General features: G+C 45.1%; 1 protein-coding gene across 2 annotated transcripts in view; it reads right to left on the bottom strand.

The window, feature by feature from the left end:
- Positions 1-17,629, bottom strand: part of SRFR1 (Tetratricopeptide repeat (TPR)-like superfamily protein) — a 154,997-nt gene that overhangs the window by 81,039 nt on the left and 56,329 nt on the right. Inside the window, exon 2 of one of the 2 annotated variants that reach the window (XM_087686475.1) lies at positions 10,908-11,119. The exons of the other annotated variant lie outside the window; for it this stretch is intronic. The gene's annotated coding sequence lies outside the window, so the exon portion shown is untranslated. The remainder of the gene's footprint in view (positions 1-10,907; positions 11,120-17,629) is intronic. 2 annotated transcript variants of the gene reach the window in all.

Here is a 17,629-nt window from a genome sequence, read left to right as displayed (position 1 = left end):
GCAGATTACAGACCGGTGCCGTGCAGATTTCTGTCTCTGTTCACAGATTTCAGACAGCAGACAGTGCAGACTGCAGCAGACTTCGAGGTGGACAGCAGGTCGCATCGTCGAGGTGGAGACACGCAGTCCAGCGCACTGCGCCAGTGTATATCTTTGTATTCAGCATTCTTTATACAGCAGATCTTCATCGTCCACTGTCTCTTTCTCTCCCTTCTCTCTCTGCGTTCTCTCTCTCTCAGTCCTACGCTTCCGCACCGCTGCACTCTGACATGGTATCAGAGCAATGTTTGAGGGCTAACTGAGCGCAGAATCAACCTGAAGAGGAGTTTCCATCGCGACACAAATTTGCGTTTTTTGCGTTTAAGGGCAGACAGGAGGGCTGCGCCTTGGAACAAGGCTGAAACGAGTGTGGGCGCACAGGAAAGGAGTACAGGTGGTGGATTTGCTGCTGTTTTCTGCTATTTGACGCGGAGGAAGTTTGAGTTTTCAACCTAAAAGTGCAGGTTTTGCTTTTTCATCGCCTCCGGCGGGTGAAGAAGCTTCGGGACGCGGAAGAGCCTTAGCAGGCTGAGACTACCCAGTCAGAGGGGGCTGCTTTTGCGTTTGAGAAGGCATTGCAGGTGAAGATGTCTACAGAGATGGACTTGGAGTTCCAGGCAATTATGGATCGGAAGGTGCCTGTCTTACCGGCTCTTCCTACAGATCAGAAGCTCGACGGCGACAATTACCGCATTTGGCGCGTTATGATGTTGGCCATCCTTGAGTCCTATGATTTGGCGGAGTTGGTACAGGAGGATATTGACCGGCCTTCGGTAAGAGATGAGTCCAATCTCTCTTCCGATGCTCGTGCGGAGTTGGCCAAGGCCCAGTCTCATTGGGACAAATTGAATGCCAGGATTCGATCCTTTCTCTTTCTATCATGCACTACAGCCGTAATCACTCACATCGAGCACTTAACAGTGGCTCGTGAGATATGGCTGGAGCTTGATCAAATGTACAATCGGATGACCCTGATGAAGAGGGTTTCTTTGGAGGTACAGATGCGGACCTTGTCCGTCAATAAGTCTTCTTCGCTAAGGGAACACATTAACAAGCTAAGGCAGCTACAGATGCAGGTTCAGAATGCGGGGAAGCCGATTTCCTCCGAAGACATGGCGATTACACTATTGTCCCAGTTGCCGCCACGATTCGGTACATTTTACTCTGCCCTTATTGCTTCAGGGTGAGAGTCTACTCTTCGCTGGGAAGAGTTAGTTCCTATGGTCTTGGACCAAGAGGAACAGTTAAAGGGACAGAATGCTTCGAAGACGGAGGCATTGACAGGTCAAGCCTCTCAGAAGAAGGGGAAGGACCAAAAGAAGAAGACGGGGAATAACAAGTCCAAGAAGGACAAGGAGAAGGACAAGGACAAAGACTCCACATGTCATATTTGTGGAAAGACTGGCCATTGGAAGAAGGATTGCCCTGACAAAGACACGAAGGACACCAAGAAGAAGGATACCAAGGATTCTCGAGCGGTGGCTGCACCCTCATCAGCTGCATTTCTACATCTAGTTGTCATTGAGGACGCTTCACCGAATGCTTCTGATGCTGTGATGACGGCTCTCCAAGCTCGAGAGTGGATTGTTGATAGTGGTGCCTCACGGCACATGACCCCTTCATCAGATGGTGTTGCCCAGCTGCGACCTTCGCGTGGGCAGGTTCTCATTGGGGACAACTCTTCAGTTTCTATTGCAGGTCGGGGTAAGATGCAGCTTATTCCGGATGGACGAGGTGGCACCCATACCTCAGAGGTTTTGCTTGTACCAGGATTAGGGTACCATCTCCTTTCAGTTCATAAGATTTGCTCCCTTGGTCTTTTGGTGGAGTTTGACAATTCTACAGTGCGAGTCCTTGATCGTGAATCGAGGAAGGTTCTATCATCTGGATATGAGGAGAACGGCATTTACAAACTGAAGTCTTCCACTGCCCTCTCTACTCTTCTTCTTACCTCACAGTCACAGTCTGAGTTATGGCATGCTCGGTTTGGTCACCTGAACTATGACTATCTTCGGAGGGCGTCACGTGGACAGCTTGTTCGAGGGTTGCCGGATATAGTGGTGAGCCAACAGCCATGTGTCTCCTGCATACGGGGGAAGCAGCATAGGGATGCCATTCCCCACACAGCTTCGCGGCGGTCTACTTCACCGATGGAGCTCGTATCTACGGATCTATGTGGCCCTATGAGGAATGAGTCCCTGCGTGGGAGCTCGTACTTCATGCTGATCGTGGATGACTACAGCAGGATGACATGGGCCTATTTTTTGGCACTAAAGTCAGAAGCTTTCTCGCACTTCAAGGATTGGCTTCTCTTTGAGGAGAACCGATCAAGCCGGAAGTTGAAGACCTTGCGATCCGACAAGGGAGGTGAATTTGTGTCTAATGAATTTGCTCGGTTTTGTGCAGATAGAGGAATTCACCAGGAGTTTGCCAATACCAATACTCCTCAAGAGAATGGTATTCTAGAACGGAAGAACCGCAGTGTGATCGAGATGGCGCGCACCATGATGGAGCACCGACAGACCCCTCAGGTTCTGTGGGCCGAGACTGTGGCTACTGCAGTTCACATTCTTAATCGATCCCCTACTTCGGCCGTGGAAGGAATGACTCCATTTGAGGCTTATTTTGGATCGAAGCCAGATGTTTCTTACTTTCGCGTCTTTGGGTGTGATGTCTATGTTCACATTCCCAAGGCTCACCGTGATAAATTTGAAGCGGCTTCCCGAAAACAGGTATTTGTTGGCTACAACTCCCAGTCCCAAGGCTACCGACTGTATGATCCCGTCAAGTGGGATGTATATACTAGCCGTGATGTGCGGTTTGTGGAGGTTCCGGCTACTTTAACGGGTGAAGAGCATCCCGTTCTTGGAGATCCCGGGGAGAGTTGGGCTCCTTCTACAGTTCCACTGGAGCCCGTGCCTTTTGATTATGATTCTGTTTCTGACACAGAGTCTACTGTTCCACCGGACCCTTCTGAGAAGTTACCCCCGGTGGACATTCCAGAGTCTTCTGCTGATGGAGAACGACGAGGGGAGGTTCGGCCTCCTCCTCGTTGGGTCCGTGACACACTCCGTGATTCAGGGATCGAGGGGGTTCCTGAGGAGTGGGGACCGCAGGAAGGTCCGCGGCGGTCACGGAGGCACCAGGCGCATTCTTCGGAGCTTGCTTGCTCCAATTATTGTTTGATGTCCCGTGTTATGCAAGATCGAGAGCCCACCTCCGTGAAGGAGGCTTTACAGTCCGCCCCATGGAAGAAAGCTATGGAAGCTGAGTTGGAGGCTATTGAGAGGAATGGCACTTGGTCACTTGTGCCATGCCCCCCGAAGAAGAAGGTGATTGGAGTCAAGTGGGTCTTCAAGACCAAATATCTCAGTGATGGTACTTTGGATAAGCACAAGGCTCGCCTTGTTGCTAAGGGTTTTGCCCAGCGCCCAGGGATTGACTGTCATGACACCTTTGCCCCCACCGCTCGAATGGCAACCATTAGGGCAGTTCTTGCTTTGGCTGGCCATAGGAGATGGCCTGTTTATCAGTTGGATGTGAAGTCGGCCTTCCTGAATGGTGATTTGAAGGAGGAGATCTACGTTGAGCAGCCTCCTGGCTTTGGTTCTTCAGATGGGAAAGTCTACAGGTTGAAGAAGGCCCTGTATGGCCTCAAGCAGGCCCCGCGAGCTTGAAACGAGAAGATTGATTCGTTCCTTCAGTCTCAGTTGGGATATCGGCGGTCCAAGGCCGATCCGCAGCTGTATGTTCACACTTCCGAGGATGGTTGTGTGCTGTTTGTATTATATGTTGATGACTTGATTGTCACAGGTGATGATGCACGGCAGGTCCAGGAGACAAAGTCAGCTTTACATCGGATGTTCGAGATGACGGATTTGGGGCTACTCCATTTCTTTTTAGGCCATGAGATTTATCAGTCTCAGAGGGGGATCTTTCTCTCTCAACAGAGATATGTACAGGAGCTCTTGGTGTCTTTTGAGATGGAAGATTGTCGGGCCCTCTCTACTCCTATGGATCCGAACTGGAAGGCCTCTTCCCATTCAGCTTCTCCTTTGGCGGATGCGTCCCGCTATCGACAGTTGATAGGGTCCTTGATTTGGCTTCTCAACACCAGGGTTGATCTATGTTTTGCTGTTGGGCTCTTGGCAGGGTTCATGAGTGAACCTAAGACCGTGCATTGGCAGGCTGCTGAGAGGATACTTCGGTATCTAAGGGGGACGTCTGATTTGGGGATTCATTACCCCGCAGGGACAGATGGGTCAGATCTTGTACTTGCAGGTTGGAGCGACTCGGATTGGGCCGGGGACGTGGACCACAGGCGGTCTACAACAGGTTACTGCTTTACTTTGGGTGCAGGTGTTATTTCATGGAGTAGCAAGAAGCAGCCCACGGTAGCCCTTTCGTCTACTAAGGCGGAGTATCGGGCCGCGTCTTCCACCACATGCGAGGTTGTGTGGCTTCGGAGATTGTTGGATGAGCTTAGGTGCCCCCAGACTCGTCCTACATTGCTGCGATGTGACAATGAGAGTTGCATTGCCTTGGCGAGGAACCCTGTTTTTCATGCCCGGACGAAGCACATTGAGATTCAGTACCACTTCATCCGAGAAAAGCTTCTGGATGAGACCATCACTGTGGAGTATTGCAAGACGGAGGACAATCTTGCGGATTTGTTTACGAAGGCGCTTCCTCAGGCTCTCCTTCGGCAACATTCCAGATCCCTCACGCTTCTGCCCTGTCCAGGCTCTGAGAGGGGGTGTTAGAGATCATAGCCTGTTTGGTGGGCAGGCAGCTGTACAGTCGGACCAGCAGCAGTCGGACTGCCACGTGGCAGTCCGACTGTCTGCAGCCGACTTATTCAGGCTGCGCCCTATTTTCTGGCGCCCCAGTTCGTGGCAGTTTTCGACTATTTATAGTCGACGTTTCCAGCAGTCTGGCCACTCTTCTCTGTCGCAGATTACAGACCGGTGCCGTGCAGATTTCTGTCTCTGTTCACAGATTTCAGACAGCAGACAGTGCAGACTGCAGCAGACTTCGAGGTGGACAGCAGGTCGCATCGTCGAGGTGGAGACACGCAGTCCAGCGCACTGCGCCAGTGTATATCTTTGTATTCAGCATTCTTTATACAGAAGATCTTCATCGTCCACTGTCTCTTTCTCTCCCTTCTCTCTCTGCGTTCTCTCTCTCTCAGTCCTACCCTTCCGCACCGCTGCACTCTGACAGTAACAAGGAAAGGGCAAACAAAACCAAACCTCCACTCAAAATCAAAAACAAAATCAATCCAAGGAATCCCAAGGAAACTCCCAGTCACAACTTAAACAAGGGTGACAGAATGTACCTAAAAAGAATAGGTATTGTCAACATTGTCAAAAGGCTCGACGAGTATCGCTCAAAGGCCAGAGACAGCACCCAAATCTAAGTCTCAGACCCCCGCCCCTCAGTTGGGCAACCCCCAATAGGGGAGGCAGGGTGATGGCAAGGGGCAGCATAAAGGTCAGACTCATACTACCACCGCTCAGCCATCTCAATCAACAACGTTCTCAACTCCAAAGGGCATGCCTGACTGGTCTACAAAGGCCCACATTGTCTCTATAGAGACATCAGATGCGAGTCTTGTCCACATCTGTGAGTTGCCTCTTGACGAGGTTACCGTAGAGGCCCACTCATCACACCCGAGCTACACATCATATAACTCCTATAGAGGACATTTTCCGTACCCGAGCCCCTGCAGCTGTGCGGGTCCACATAGGAAACAACTCCTCAATCAAGATTCGGGCTAAAGGTAGCATCAGTTTTGCCACTGACAAGGCTCCGGATCTAGCTTTGTTGGACAATGTACACCATGTCCCTCAGCTTGGGATGAACTTGTTATCTATTCAACAGCTTTGCCAGCTAGGGTGAGTAGTTTTCTTTACAGAGACCATAGTCGAGATCTTTAACTCTCATACTAGTTTAGCGATTGCTCGTGGTGAGGCACAACCTAATGACCTTTACCATATTACACACTTTCTGACCGAGCCAATAGCTGAGGGCTCCGTGTTCCACAACTTCCAAGCATTAGCCACATCTCAGGAGCCTAGAAACAATGAGTGTTTTTGGCACTTTCGCTTAGGACATATTGGTTATGACTCTGTTATCCCACCATCAGCTGGTTGAGGGCCTTCCCTGCCTAAAACTAGCTCATGATGTATGTAAAGCATGTCAACTCGAAAAGCAGCACCCTACCCCATTTCCTCAGCACTCCACACATCGTGGTGAGGAACCTCTTAGATTGATTCATGTTGATCTTTGTGGACCGACATCCACTATCGTCTTGAATGGCGTATTGTACTTCTTTTCAATAGTGAATGATCATTCTAGATACATGTGGGTGTACTTTCTCAAGCATAAGTCCGATGCTTTTACCTATTTTTTTGCTTGGGTACTGCTGGTTCATAACCAGACTGGACGTCATGTTGGTTGCATGAGGCGTAATAGTGGTAGTGAGTTTATCTCCCACGAGTTTTCCGAATTTCTACCAAAGCATAGCATCTCTCGCTAGCTCACCTCTACTAACTCCCCCTCTCAGATTAGAGTCGTAAAGCGTAGGAACCGGACATTCATGGAAATGGCATGCTCTATGCTATTTGCAACAGAGCTTCCTAAGCACCTTTGGGTCAAGGTTGTTAACACTTCGATGTACATCCTCAACCGGTGCCCGACTGCAGCTTTTCTTGATCCTACTGTCCACTTGTCGAAGGATACCCTAGGACAGCCCTTCGATACACATATCTATCACTCTGTTGAAGGAAATCTTATTTGGTTAATTCTCACTAGGCCAAATTTAGCTTACTCAATCAGTATTTCACAACACCTAGGATGTCACATTGAATTGCATGTCTTCGTGTGTTGCATTAATTACAGTGTACTTATTCTTATGGCCTGACATACGGTTCTGGTTTCTGTTTGCAAGGGTACACTGGTTCTCATTGGGCAGGAGATCCCAACACCGGACGTTCCCATGGTGGCTATCTCTTTACCTTGGGCACAGCTCCCATTTCTTGGTCAAGCCGTAAGCAAGAGACAGTGGTGGCTTCCACGGCCAAGGCTGAGTATCGTGCTCTCTTCGATGGCACCATTGAGCCCATCTACCTGAGGAGTTTACTAGCAGCACTTCAATACCCATGCAACTCTCCTACCGTTGTCTACTACAACCACCAGAGTGTCATTGCCCTTGCAGGCAATCTGATCATCACACCACGGGCGTGGCATGTGGGAGTCCACTTTTACTTTTCCAAAGAGTAGATTGAGCTAGGCACTATCCGCCTAGATTTTATGCCCACATCTGACAATTTTAGCAGATATTTTGACCAAAGCGGTCAACCGGCCGGTTCTTCAGTACCTGTTACCCAAGATCAGTTTGGGTACACCCTCCCCTACTTCTTCAACTTGACGGGGAGAGGGTGCTTCCCTATTACTTTCCCTTCCAGTTTGAGAGGGGGCAGCTACTTCTCTTGATAGTGATAGTGATAATGCTTACAGTTTTTTAGTCATTTATTCATTTATTCTTCTGTATTGTATTATGGACATTTGTAACGTCATCCGCACTGTCAAGATGATATGATTGTAAAAGGGTGCTTAGGCAAGTAAACAATTCCCCTGTAACGGCACTGTCCAAGTGGCACCATTGCATTGCATCTTTCCTGCGCATGGCATCTTGCATCACCCTTTGCATTACCCCATGCATTGGCATTCTGTTCATGTAAACATGCATGTGTGCGCATTCATCCCTTTTCGGTCTTTTGGAGTGGTCGAGTCTAGATTCACCATATTCGAGGCATTACCCATGGCAATCTCCAACGCAGTTTTTCCTTAGCTTGCTTGCTTGCTTTGCTTATCTTGCTTGCTTCACATATTTGCTATATCCACACCTTAGCCTTATTCTTCTTCATCAAGACCCAGTAATGATAGGGATAGTGTGCTTGTTTTTTAAAGGTCTTGGGTCTAACCATCCTTTATCATTCTCTCGTTTGGGACATGGATACTCAATAGGACGAAAACTTATTTAAACCCACACTTAATGCTAAACCTATCAAATCCAAAAAAAAAAACAAAAACAAAAACAAAAGAGAAAAAGTCCATAGCTGATTCCATCCGCCTTTGTAGGGCTTGATAGGCCACTGGGCAGCCCGATGTGCACCCTTTGTCCGATGCCCTGTCCTCTCTGGGGTGATCACTTGGGCTCCCTTGGTAAGATAACCATCGCCTCTGTAGTCTTAGTAAGCCACTCGGCAGCCGACGCACACCCTTTGACCGATGCTCTAGCTGCTTTGGGGTGGGACGCCTTGGTCCACTACAGAGGATATCTATCAAATATCTCTAAATGAGCCGATAGAGCCGCAAGATAGGATAAGAGATGCGGATGTGATTGAGTTGGACCTTGGCACGCCGAATGATTCGCGGCCAATTAAATTAGGTTCCATGCTCAGTTCAGCGGAAAGGGAGGACTATGTGTCCTTGATTCAAGAATTCCGCGATATCTTTGCTTGGAGTTATGATGAGCTGAGAGGCATCCCTCCTAGCCTAGCTATTCATACTATTCCTATAAAAGAAGGCAGTCGTCCTGTGCGTCAGAAGGTAAGGCGTATGCCTTTCGAACTAAGGGACGGGCTGTTTGAGGAGTTGCAGAAGCTAAGAAAAGCTGGTTTAATCTTCCCTGTTCAACACACAAAATGGTGTTCACCAGTTGTTATCAGGAAGAAGAAAAACAACCAGATCCGATTATGTGTGGATTTTAGAGAGCTGTAGTTAAGGATTACTACCCGTTGCCGTTTATTGACCAGATTTTGGATCAATTAGCGGGTAGAGAGATATATTCGTTTATGGATTGCTTTGCAGGATATAACCAGATGGCAATTGCAGAAGAGGACAAGTTGAAAACAACTTTTATTACTGTCTTTGGTACTTTTGCGTACCATGTGATGGCCTTTGGTTTGTGCAATGCACCTGGATTGTGGCAATGAACAGCAGACAAGACCTTTGCTAACATCTCCCCAGATGAGTTGAAAGTATTTATTGATGACCTGGGGGCAGCCACTGTAAGGGAAAGGATGTTGATTATTTTGAGAAAGTGCTTTGAGCGCTGCAGACAATTTTGTATCACTCTTAACCCACGGAAGTGTGTCTTTGGAGTACCTTATGGGCTATTGCTAGGCCATGTGGTCAGTTCAGTAGGGATAGCTCTTCCTCGTGGCACCGTTGTTGGACCTAAGAGGGGGTGTTGAGCTAAAAATGCATTAACTTTACTAAAACAGCCCCAAAACTTGCTTAATTAATGAAGAAACCTAGTTTATTTAAAAGAAATGCGATCCTAGAGAGTTTTTGTGTCCCATAAGCACAAACCCAGTTGAGAGGACCCAAACTTTCTATAAATATGTATGCTGCCCTCCATTCAGCCCTCAATCTCATTTTTGAGGATTTCAGGTGTTTCAGCTTGCTGCCCACACCCTGTTCGCAAAGGACATCTCAGCCGAAGCTGTCCATTGCTGTCTACATCAATTGGCGCCTAATTTCCTGCCCTCTTCTCACAATTTGGAGCTGATCCCAACCAGACGACTGCTATTCCTGCACAGACCTGCTGCCATACTGCCTGCCACATCATCCGTAGCTTGCGTTTGGCAGTTTCTATCAGCCAAGTCTCTAGGAAGTAGCTAGCGTCGAGCTCCAGATGACCCACTTTGACTAGAAACAACAAAGTCGAAGCAGATTCATGCTGCACTTGGTTCATGGAGAATGGGAAATGAGAGGGATGCGAAGCTCAATCTCTCTACCCATAAGGTATAGTCACATTCCGCTCCCCTAAAACAGCATAAATCGGGATTCTAACTCAACTGATTCTAGGTGTTCACAGTATCGTTATCACGTCTTTTGAGAAAAGTTCCCAGCTAACTGGGACCACCCTTCCATAGGACGGACCCAAGTCATGTCCACCGCACTTTCCTCGGGTTGCTTAGTTATCTAATTATCTACCACATTATGTTTGACATGCAAAAGCAGCTTCCTTAATTACTCAATTTAAACACAGGTTCCTTCATGCAACGCTCTCCTGTAGGCTGTCCCGCCTGCATTTTTAGTCTGTCTCTCTCATCACTGTCGCCTGCATCAGATCCAGCTTCTCACTACTATGTTTGCTGGTGTTCGACATCTAGAGGCTGCCTTGCTAGGATTTGGGATCCGTTCAGAGTACGACCTCTCCAGCTCATTACCCCTGCCCTGATCCTTGAGATACAAGAGTTCGAGGTTCAGTATTCATTCACTGCATAGTGTGCTTGCTACATAAGCATTGTATATTCAGCAATTATATCACTTCAATTATTTTCTGTGTTCATTGTCTCTGAGTTACCCTAACCCTAACTGAGTTCTTTTGTCAGTTTGTGCTTTGTCGTACAATTGTTATTTGTGTTTCTATGTCAGAGTATTTCTTTACATGGCCCACCACAAAACAATCGTCAAGAAGGAGAATAAGAATAAGAAAGAGAGAAGAAAATGTGCAAGCATCAAATCGACCCACATGGTCCCAAACCAAAACATTGTGCCATCTCGCAATTAAGACCACCCTACAGCATCTCACAAGATGAACATCTTCATCAAGCCCATAGCCAAGCGCAAAAATCCTACGATCCTTCTCTCCCCTGTAGCATTTCTCTCAACACATCTCTCTCTCTCCTTCCACAAATCCAAGTAGCCAGCATAATTCTTTATCCATAACAAAGATCCTCTCTCTCTCTCTCTCTCTCTCTCTCTCTTTGTGATATGGTGGTAAATAATGTAATTAAGCACTAATTACAACAAGCATAAAATTTACGTAAAACTGAAAATGCACACTTTACCACTTTAATCTTGCACAATGGGCAGCAAGTTGGTCCCAAAGTTGGCGCCCCTTGCGGTATTTCTTTATTTTATATTGCAAATTGAAGAAGAACAACTGAGATTCTCTGATTTCCTCCACTAATCCAAGTGTCTCTTGCCGTCAAAAGTCACCAACAAGCCTCCAAACTAATTTTCCCCTTGCTTTGCTCAAGGATTGGCCTTCATCTTGCTCCTTAAAAAACAAATTCAGTCCCAAATCTAAGATTGGCTCGCTAGCCTCTTAAATCTCCCTGAAATTCCTCAATTTAAGCTACTCGAATTTAAGTCCTAGGACCTCAATTCTAAGCATGCATTTCGAGGTGCCTATCAAACACTATTTTCTATTATACATTAGGGTTTGCAACAAAGATTGATTGAAATCTCTTCCTTTGATGGCTCAAACTACCAAAAAATGCTGCGATAACTTGAGACATGACGGATGAGAGAGAATGCTCTAGAGAGCGAAATTTTAGAATTTCATCATGAGAAACACTGAAAAGCAATTGTTACCCTACTCAAACTGCGAAGGAACCTGTCACATACAACTTCTACCAAAAAGACACCTACCCCCTGACAGACTGATCCCTTGTAGCTGAGAATCACATTAGCAGCCTCTTCTTGCTCTCTAACAACCTTCTTCTCTCTCACAGTGCTAGAATACACTTCCAACGGCCCCTAAAAATGTTTTTTTCACTTACATGGCCAAGTTTTGTCAAGTAGCAACCTTCTAATCCCATTTTTCAACATTATCCAGCTTACTAACTTAATTTTCAAAATAATAATTTTAAAAATTAATTAATAATTATTCTAGTGCTCAAAAAATTAATTCCACCAGCCAATAATTAAATTGGCTAGACCAATTTGTCTTCCAAGTAACCTTGAGTAATTATTGACCCCCTGGACTAGCATTAAATAAATAAATAATGCCTAGTCTCTAATGTCATCACTGATATTAGTGGCCAATGACTTGGTCTAGACCCAGATCTAACATCGAGTACCACCTAGTACCTATCAGGCATGACTTATTACAACTTTTGCCTTTGACACCCACTACATCCTCGAGGTCCTTAGCTTGTTACCATGAAATAATTGCAACATGAATCACGTGTACTAAAGAACCTTACACATTTGATTAATATCTTAACCAAATGCTATCACCAAGATTAGAGCACCTCAAAATTTCACATCCTCATGACAAACCTCCCCCTTGAAATTCCTGCAATTGTCCTCAATTACACTGCATTGTGCCAAACAAAAGACATACTACACTCCAATGTCCATAAGGCATCACAGTCACAACATTGGCCACTATTGTTCAACCATATCATATGTGCCAAACTTGCTAAAATTCTCCAGCCAACATATACATAACATAAAATTCAAAATCCATCTACAACTGTTGCTAGAAACCCATTGGATGGATCCATAGCTTCTGTTTCTCAATTGTTCTTACTATCAACCATAGAAAAGCATTAATTCGGCATGAACCATGGCTGAAATTGTCAATGGCATTTACTAACACGTTGCTGTCCATGGAACCAGCTGTAAACCATTGAAAACTGAGCATAATTTGACCATAAACTGATTACTTGCTGATCTAAAAACTGATCACAAATCGGTGTAAATGTGATCCCAAAGTGATCACAAACTGATTGCCAAAACTGATCAATAACTAATGCAAAAATTGATACAGAATTGATCCCAAAAGCGACCATCAACAATTTTCAAACTAATCAAAAACTGACTTGAAACTTATCAAAACTTTACTCTCAAAACTGAGGAAAGAACTCATGCCAAACTGATCATAAACTAATGCAAATGTGTAGTTTCAGTGCTCGGGTGAAACTCATACTCATTTGCATACATCTCGCAATGATTAGTACACTGAGTAGTGACCTCATGGCAAACATGCTATCAACATAGTACCTTGGATGCATGTTGAATACATTTGAGATCCACTACATATGAGAGTTGTCCACAGCTAGTGGAGTGGAAGTGCTACCTCCCCCTTGAGCATCGGGCAATGCTCCGTACCATTGCTCTATTGATCATGACTAAGACAATCGCTCTAACTGAAAAGCATCTCAATAAAGTTGCAACAACTAAAGATGGTCTGCCAAGTCATCCTCTTCCATCCACTTTGCATCTATTGGTGAGATAATATTGAAGCTTCACCAAGAAGCATATGGAAACTTTACCTCTAACTTTATTGGCCTCGAAACCTCCACTAGGTTGTAGATCTTTCTTTCCCACCCTTAAGCACTGCAATCCTTGCCTTTGCAGTGGGAGTGGTTAGTAGATACATAGCAAACCTTGGCAAGAAGCATTGGGATGCATTAAAAGGTATTATGAGATACCTCAAAGGCACAAAGGATTTGTGCATCGGCTTTGGAAAGTAGAAGGTATCTCTTGTTGGCTTTACGAATGCAGACTATGCTAGTGATGCGGATTGCAGAAAATCCACTTCTGGGTATGTGTTTACTTTCACAGGAGAAGCAGTCTCTTGGATCTCCAGGCTACAAAAGTGTGTTGCATTATCTACTACAAAGGCAGAGTATGTGGCTGCTACTAAGGCATGCAAGGAGTTTTCTCCTCTCAAGGCACATTGCCTTTAGGTGGGAAGTTGTTGGAAATAAAGGCCCTCATGCCTTTAAATGTGCTCAGGTGTGAACACACCCTTAGCACTTGTACTTACATATATACATATCTATTTAAAAACCTAAAGGTACGCACTCGTCATTGTATCAAAAACCGTGCACACTCTTTGCTCTACTCTCTCTCACTCACTCTATCTCTCCGCACCTAAGAAACGACTATCTCGATCTTCGTGCCTGACCCATCACTATAGTTTAGGGCCTTGGGGTCCAAGGGAAAAGAGAGAATCGAGATAGATGTTAGAGAGAAATTAGAATAGGGAGATAGATAGTTATGCATAAATCAATTATCATAATGAAAGAAAGTGAAACAAATTTAAAAGGCAATGTATACCTCAATGATAGCATGTCGAATGTGGCAGTAGATAAATGTGTCCATCATTTTTCTCCCCCTCTTGCCGATATCTACGGCCCCCAAAAAAGTAAGTGCCGAGTGGACATGAGACAAGTATGTTGATGATGCCCCGTTTCTTACGATCACTCCATCCATCGGTGAGAATGGAGCAACCATATTTTATCCATGCGACCCGAATAGGATCAAGGGCTCTATCAGTCCTCTCCTTCTCTTCATCAATCTTTTTCGTCCTCATGTCGTTGTATGTGACACCAATCCATCCTTCACATAGACCCACATTGGCAATGGCTTTTACCATCTTCTTCCATTGCTCTTGCTTTAGAACATTGAATGCAAGATTGCACTCAATCACCGTGTATGCAATTTCAATGTTCGCAAGTCATTGCCTTTCTCTAAGAAAGGCAACCGATCCATACACGACCAAGAGCTTCAGAGAGAGAGGATTATCTCTCCGACACCGCATGAGCCTCCACTCTTGTCTTTTACTAGAGCCGGATGTGGTTGTGGAGCCACCACCACCACCAATGGTAGAGGCCTCTCCCGAATCGGTTGAAGATACGCCCACATTCGATGTTCCTCGTTAGTAGGCATAGGAATTGGTGCCGATAAGCCACTTCCTCCTCCTCTTATAGATCCCCCTCTCATCTTGGCAAGAATCTTCTCTGTGATGTTTTGAGGCATCTCCTTGCATGGAGCAACTTGCCCCCCCGTCTTGGAAAGATGTTGAAGAAGCTAAGTTGCACCACTTGTATAGCGCTTCCCGCAATACTTACATGTCCAATGGTGGGAGTTGGACTTCTTCGTATCCCTCTCCATATGGATCGCGTGCAAATTGAAGGCCTCATGCTTCTCACAAGTCATGATGCCGATGACGGATAAAGAGGCCCGAGGGAGAGTGAGGGAGAGTGAGGGAGAGTGAGAGAGAGAGAGTGAGATGCTTAAGTCTCGACTCTTGAAACTTGGGTCTTGAAAGTTGAAAGGGAGGGAGACTCCACAGGCCCAAGGGTTGGGGTAAAGTTGAAAGAGTAAGAGTGAGAGAGAGGGGATGGGAGATGAAAATGGCAAATGCTTTGATAGGGTGCAGGATAGAGGGGATGGGAGATGAGATTTAAGAATGGCAAATGCTTTGATAGGGTGCGGGAAAGAGGGGATGGGAGATGAGAATGACAAATCACAAGTCCATTCAAGATCTAAGAGAGGAAGATGAGAATGGTAAATGCTTACTGAATTGGTGTGGAAGCATGGAGGAGAGGAGCACCTTTTGTAGATGAGAGAATGGTCAAAGTTCAAACAGTCAAAGAAGGATCAGCAGTCAAAGAGAGGACTGCCAACTGGATGGGGGTTGGGATGAGGTATCCAAGGCTTCCCACACACCCCCCCCCCAAAAAGTGCCACGCACGCAGGTAGAACACGCAGGAGTAAAGGCAGGGTCGCAAAAAATGCGGGATTTGAGACACAGGATGCATAGGCGAGGTGGTTAGAAAGGGCCCAAAATAACGTACGGTACGAACAGTACCGTACGTCGTACGGAGTCAACTATGCCTGAAGATGCCTTTAACTCCCTCCTTTAAGGGGTTCGAAAAGTACATGAACTAAGGATCATTTGCCAATTGCATAAACATTTCAGTTGCTATCCTCAGTTGATCTTGAAACTAGACACCAAACCATAGCATAGCATAACCAAGCATAAACCATGGCCAAAACATCAGTGGCATCATAACATATGCTATTGTCCATGAAACTAGATGTAAACATTGAAAAATGAGCATAATCTGATCATAAACTGATCACTTGCTGATCTGAGAATTGATCACAAACTGCTGCAAATGTGACCCCAAATTGATCACAAACTCATTGCAAAAACTAACCAGCAATCAATGCAAAAACTAATGCAAAACTGATCCAAAAAGTGACCATAAACGGTTCTCAAGATGATCAAAAATTGAGCTGAATACCACTGAATATTAATGATTATACGCTGAAAACCAACATTCGATAATCAGCCCCTGATGATCATTAAGTGATGCTACACCAAGCATAACCGATGTCATACCAAGCATAACTGATTACACACCGAGCATAAATCTTATATTGCAAAGGAAAGGACTACAGATCATCTGCCAGTTGCATAAACATTTCAGTTTGTTGTCCTCAACTAATCTTTAAATTGGTCATCAAATTCCTCTTCCGCTTGGCTGATCATCAGCTTCTAAAGGCCTAAAAGGACCCACATTTTGGTCTAAACCAACATTATCAGCTTGTTGTCCATGCTGCATGTCTTCTCCAAGATCAGGCATTGCATTTTTCCCAACACTTTGTGAATTTTCAGGTTGAGAGACATCATCCATGCTTCATCCCATCTCACTATCTGAAAACATTCTCGCTATAATGCTTAGCTGAATACAATTTCAGCACTAGAGCAAAGCTTCTAACCTTGAATTAGGTGCCTCAAGCCCCACCAAGTTAAGGGAATTGATGGTATCCCGCAAATGAAACCATGAAACCAACCTTCCTCTTTTGATAGGGTGGTAAATAAACTCATTAAGTACTAATTACAACAAGCATAAAATTCACATAAGCTAAAAATGCACTCTCTACCACTTTAATCTTAGACATTGGATATCCTGTTGGCCCCAAAATTGGCACTCCTTACCGTATTTCTTCATCTTATATTACAAATGGAAGGAGTACAATTGAGATCCTCTAATCTGCTCTGCTAATCCAAGGGCCTCTTGCTATCAAAACTGACCAGCAAGCCTACAAACCAATTTTCTCCTTGGTTTGCTTGAGGATTGGCCTTCAAACTGCTCCTTGAAAGACAAATTTGCAGCAGAAATTGACTAAAATAAGGATTTGCAGCAGAAATTGACTAAAATCGCTTCCTCGAAGGGCTCAAATTGTTGGAAAATATTGCGATAACTTGAGAGATAGCTGGGAGATGAGAAAGAATGCTATAAAGAGAGAAATTTCAAAGTCTCATAATGAGAAATGCTAAAAATCTATTACTACCTTGCTCACCCAAACAGCCAAGAAACTTGCCCCCTATAGCTTAGGGCCACTAGAAAAACTATTGGCCCCTCTTGTATAGTATTATTTACACCAGATGGACTTGGGCTACTCTCACCTACTCCTGGAAGGCTCCAAACTTATATTACATACTATAGGATTGATCCTTGGTGGCTGCAGATTACATCAACAACCTCTCCTTGCTCTGTAATGACCTTCTCTCTCACAATGCTAGAATAGACTTCCACCATCCCCTAAAAACGTTTTTCCCACTTAGACAAGTTTTGCCAAGTGGAAGCCTTCTAATCGCATTTTTCAACATTATCCAACATAATAAATTAATTTTTAAAACATTATTTTTGAAAATAATTTAATAATTATTCTAGTGTTTTAAAAATTAATTTCACCAACCAATAATTAAATTGGCTAGGTCAATTTGTCTTCCAAGTATCCCTAAGCAATTATTGACCCTTACATTGACATTAATTAATTAATTTAATGTCTAGTCTCTAATGTCACCACACTTAGATTAGTGGCCAATAAATTGATTTAGGCCCAAATCTGACACCGAATACCACTTAGTACTTATTAGGCATAATTTATTATAGCTTTTGCCTTTGACACCCATTGCATCCTCGAGGTCCTTGGCCTGTTACCATGAAATAACTGCCATGTGAATCACATATGC

The sequence above is a fragment of the Lygodium microphyllum genome, chromosome 10, assembly GCF_053477565.2.
Source record: "Lygodium microphyllum isolate KBCC chromosome 10, Lygodium_microphyllum_v1.1.10, whole genome shotgun sequence".
Lineage (NCBI taxonomy): Eukaryota > Viridiplantae > Streptophyta > Polypodiopsida > Schizaeales > Lygodiaceae > Lygodium > Lygodium microphyllum.
This window is presented reverse-complemented; position numbering and strand designations above follow the sequence as displayed.